Genomic DNA, 5,537 nt, shown 5'->3' on the forward strand with positions numbered 1-5,537 from the left:
TGGTGCCCACACCAGATGATGACCCATGCAGTTTTCTAAGCGTTTAAGACCCGGAACCAGCGATCATCTGTCCCTCCACCTAGCTAAAGGGGCTTAGTGAAATGGCTTGGCTTAAGGGCCATCTTTCAAGAGTGGAGAAAAAGAGGTCTAATGCTTTATCCTTCGTGATTCCCGAGGATTGGAGAATAAATGTAATTGCTCGTGCAGTTCGATAACATAAATGTGTAGGTATCCAACTCCCCTTAAACGGAAAGGAGCACGGATAACCGCAAAGCATCACTAAAAAAACACAACTTTAGTGAACTTTCCATTAGCCCAGATGGGGTAGAGGTGGGGGGGTGTCTTAACCACAGTTACCGTGCAGCAGGGATTCAAGGAGTTGGAATGTGTTTACCCCTTTGGCAGGAGCTGGTTAGGGCTGATTGCCAGAAGGAGCCAAGTCTTGGGCCTGGGCCTCTTGGTGGGGGACAGCCAAAATGTTTTGGTCCAAGCCACAGAGGGCCCACAGCCCTGCTGTTTGGTCACTGTCAGTTTGCCCTCCTGAGCATAATAGCTCACTGCCATCTCCCTCCATCCCCTTCCTCCCATCAAGGCTCCACTGGCAGGATGAATCCTGCTCTGTAGTAGACATTAAAAATCAGCTTCCAAAAGCCAGTGACGGACCCCTTCTCTAAGGGGTCTACACTAAGGAACTCAGGAAACTGAAGTCTACGATATTCACTGCTCCGGGCTCCCTGGTGCTAGGGATAGCTAAGAAACCCGGTTCTGGCCAGTGAGGCTGGCATGCAGAAGACAAGCCATCAAGGCTCCACTGGCAGGATGAATCCTGCTCTGTAGTAGACATTAAAAATCAGCTTCCAAAAGCCAGTGACGGACCCCTTCTCTAAGGGGTCTACACTAAGGAACTCAGGAAACTGAAGTCTACGATATTCACTGCTCCGGGCTCCCTGGTGCTAGGGATAGCTAAGAAACCCGGTTCTGGCCAGTGAGGCTGGCATTCAGCTTCCATGAAAACTCTTTAAGAGAAGGTCAGATTCAGGATGGCATGCCCCCTCAACCCCTTGGCACTCCCTATTCCTCTTTCTGCCACTTTTGCTCTTTTGGAACATGGATATGATGCCTGGAGAGACAGCAGCCATCCTATAACCTTGAGAACAGAAGTCACTCACTTGAGGAGGATGGAGCAGGAAGATAGGAGTTCCTCTGACTTCTTTTTAGGTGAGAAAAATAAATTTCTATGTGTTTAGATGATTGTTTGAGTCTTCTGTTGTTTACAGCCAAATATAACCTTACTCGACACACTCCCAATCAATTCACCAAGATATGATATAATGTTGGGACAATTCCTGAGCATTAAATTATAGGTATCATGATTATTTTTAATGTGATAGTTCGTGTTGGCATAATTCTTTATAGTTTTCAAAGCCTATTCGCATATATCTCCTCTGAACCTCACAATTTTGGGAGCTATCACTATAACTTCCCTTTTCTGTATATAAGAGAAGCCAGATTTGGTAAATATCCTGCCCAAGATCACACAGTCAGCAAATAAGTTACCTTGAATGCTACCCTAGTTCCTCTGACTCCAATTCTGTGGATTTTCTGCAACATTTTTAATAACACAACAAAAAAAAAATCCAATGAAGAATCTTTATTCCTACTAAATGGATGTGAATTCTAGTTACTTCAACCAAGATGAAGCAGTTTGCAAATAAATTCTGGAACTGGAATGTGCCGCAGTCCAATTGGGAATTAAGTCCAGTCTTCTGTCTCCTGGGATCCGCATGACCTTCCAGCTACCCTCTGACATCCTGTCCTGAATCCCTGCAATTCCTCTTTCTAAGGTCAGTGACCTTTTGTATGAATCGGTCTTGTCTCTCTTCATTCTCACATCCTTTAAAATGCTTACACCACCCCTTTCTTGAAGCTCCCCTTTCTCAGGGACATCTTCCCGTCACTACAACCTCCTTGTGTGGTTTCTGTTCTTGGTTCTTCCTTCACCTACATGTTGATGCTCCCAGGGAATCTGTCAGTGGCTGTCCTCCTGAGAGTCATGGACTGTCCTTTGAGTTCATCTTCTCTCGCAAATTCCACCACAAGCTCTTGGGGAAAGTCAACCATTGTCTCTACAACCAAATGTACATGCCAACCGCCACTTCCTCTCAACTTTAATCCCACTTTTCCAACTCTTTATTGTCTATATTGCCCAGCATGTGGCAATCCTTAAATAAATGGTATGTATTTTTAATTATTATTGTTTAAACAAAAGATGCAGGAAAGTTACTAAGGCATAAGAGAATTTTATGACTGACTCATTTCTAGTTATCAGGAAATAGGATGTGACTATTCTCCTTTGAAAATCATGCCACAGGCTAATCTAATTGTCCATGGTCATAAGGAGTTATAGTGTAATTTATAGAAATTAGCAACATCCAGGGGCATTTGGGTGGCTCAGTCGGTTAAGCGTCTGACTTCAGCTCAGGCCATGATCTCACAGTTCATGGGTTCAAGCCCCACGTTGGGCTCTGTGCTTACAGCTCAGAGCCTGGAGCCTGCTTTGGATTCTGTGTCTCGTTCTCTCTCTTCCCCTCCCCTACTCATGCTCTGTCTCTGTCTCTCAAAAATGAATAAACATTAAAAAAAAAAAAGAAATTAGCAGCATCAGTCCAAACAGAAATGCAATGGCAGACCTAACGAGAAATAGAATATCCTCATTAACTCCTTTTAGAATTAACTCCATTTACAATATCCTCATTAACTCATTCCAGGCAAAGTGAGAGAAAGGAAAGAATTAAAGATGAGATGGGAAAGGGCCAGAGACTTAGGGGTGGTGTGTGGGGAGCATGAAAGGGATAGGAACAAGGGAAGTGAGGCTGTGCAAGGGAATATTCCGGGTCTGTGAGAGGGGAGTCCATCCCTGCCCAGGTGAGCTTTTCAGGTTCCGTTGGGAAAGGAAGCAGGAGAAGCTCATGGAAACCTGTGGATTTCACTGCTAACGAGATGTTTTTGAGGCCAATGAGCCCTGAAGAATCCATAAAGTGTGAGAGGCCTTTCCAGGTCATGTGATTTACCCTCTACACCCCTTCCTCCAACCCACAGGTTCTAATGTAGGGAGGCGCCTCCTATTCTCAAGACTGCTGGGGAGGAGGCTCCCTCTCCATCTGTCAGTCATTGGCGTGTTCCAGACATGTCCCCTGATCACACAGTGAGACTCTGTGTAGCATGCTGCTAATCTAGAAAAGCCTGCTTCTTCACTGAGAGATCCCCAAATAGTTCACCAAGTTTGTCCTGGCTTCCAGTCGACCATGTACTTCCAAGGCTCAGCCTATTCATGGGGAGAAGCAGGCTTCACAAAGGTCTCTCCTTGCTCACTCCCGAGGGGTACAGTTCCTGGTCTATACTGCATGGACCTCGGCAGCACTCACTGAAGACCTTTTGGAGACTGAATGAGAATCCCGTGAATACACCATCTAATCGAGATGAGGCTCTCCGTGTATAACATACCCCTTTCCCTGATTTACTGACAAAGGCTATAGAATCATGAAGAGAACTCGTTAGAATCAGAGACCTTAGTAAAATCCCCAGCCTTGCTTCTCAGTGCTGTGTGATCTCAGCATTTCTGAAGCTTAGTGTTTGTGACAGTTAATTTTATTTGTCAACTTGGCTCAGCCACAGTGCCCAGATATTTGGTCAGCCATTATTCCAGGTGTTCTATAATGATATTTTAGGGTGAGATTGGCAATTAAATTGGAGAACCTCCATGATGTGGGTGGGCCTATCCAATCAATAGAAGGCCTTAATAGAACAAAGATTGGTCTCCAGGATTCTGTCAGCAAATGGCCTTCAGACTTGAACTGCAACTCTTCCCTGGGTCTCCAGCCTGTCAGCCTACCCCACATCAGATTTCGTACTTATCAACCCTCCACAATTGCATGAGCCAACTCCTTAAAATAAATGTATCTATCTACCTACACACACACATGTGTGCACACACACACACACACACACACGCACACACACATCCTGATGGTTTTGTTTCTCTGGAGAACCCTAGTACAATGTTTCTCTTCAATAGCAGGGGATGTAGGGGCACCTGGGCGGCTCAGTTGGTTGAGTGTCTGACTCTTGATCTCAGCTCAGGTCATGATCATGGGATCGACCCCTGTGTTGGGCTCTGCTCTGAGCATGGAGCCTCCTTGGGATTCTCTCTTTCTCTCCATTCACCCCTCCTCTATTCACACACTTGTGCGCTCTCTCTCTCTCTCTCTCTCTCTGTCTCTCAAAAATAAATAAAAATAAATAACATAGGATGAAGATTATTCCATCCCAGATCACTGTGGAAATGGTCAAATTAAGGAAAAAAGGTTTCTCTCATCCCACCGTGTAAGCCCTCATCAGAATCACTCCACGGACCCCCAGGTTCTGCTCAGGAAAGTGCCAGACTCTGTACCAAGGGTACTGTTAGTGCCCAGAAGGCAGAAGAAGCTTGTTCTAAACTGGACCCAGTTCAGCAGGGACATGTCACCCCTCAGGCATTTTGATCATAGGCCCCATCCTGCTTCTCTTACTGATAATAAGAGATGCAATCTTCATTGTTTAGAACAGGCCTCCTGGCCTCCTATTGTCAACACATAACTTCCAAGCATACAACTAAAGACAGAAAAAGTCCAGAGCTACCACAGTTTCTTCCTGGAAACGATGAATAGTACACGCACTGCTCAAAGATGGCTTACTTAGGTCCTCATTGTGGTATAGTAGAAAGGCCTCCAAATATGGTATCAAAAAAACCTGGTTTCTAATCCCAGTTCTGGCTTTTACAGCTGAGTAAGAACATCTTCTGTGAAAAATACAGTTTAACAGGAGTATCGACCCCATGGTGCAGAGTGAGAACCAAATTACAGAACGTCTGTACCTTACAGATGGCCATTGTTCTTTTCCTTCTCTTCGTCCCTTCCCGTCTCCTCCCCTGGCACCACCAACACAGACAGACACACGGCTCCTCCGTTAGTTAATACCGACAATGCACTTAACAGTAATGTACAATTCACCAGGTTCCTGGCATCCAGTCCTCTGCAAGCCTCTTTGCCCAGAGTTAAGAAACTTCCCCTGGATCAGACATGACCACACCAAATAGGCAGCGATTGGAAAATTGCCCCATAAAAGCCGTCTCCTTCCGAGGCGCAGGACTGCATTTTTTGAGAAGCCTTCTCAGGTTGTTTGCAGTGGCTTCGAGGGTCGGCTCTGCTGCCTTGCCTACGTCAAAACCCTAAGTGTTTAACCACAAGACACACAATCCCGGGACATCGTGGCGGCGGCCCTCTACCCCCATGGCGAGGCAGGCCACGCGTGTGTCTAATCTGGTATGTGGCCCCCCAGCAGGGCCAGTGAGGCACCGCACCTGGCCAGATAGAGGATGGACTATCACACAGTGTGCACAGTGCTTGAGTGGGCGGGAAAGGGGGTGAGATTCCTTCCCACCCTCCCAAGACACGGTATGATCAGAGCCTAAGGTCCGCAAGCTGGGAAAGGCCACGCTC

Source organism: Panthera pardus, unplaced genomic scaffold (assembly GCF_024362965.1).
Source record: "Panthera pardus isolate Hobbes unplaced genomic scaffold, ASM2436296v1 HiC_scaffold_17, whole genome shotgun sequence".
In the NCBI taxonomy this organism is placed as follows: domain Eukaryota; kingdom Metazoa; phylum Chordata; class Mammalia; order Carnivora; family Felidae; genus Panthera; species Panthera pardus.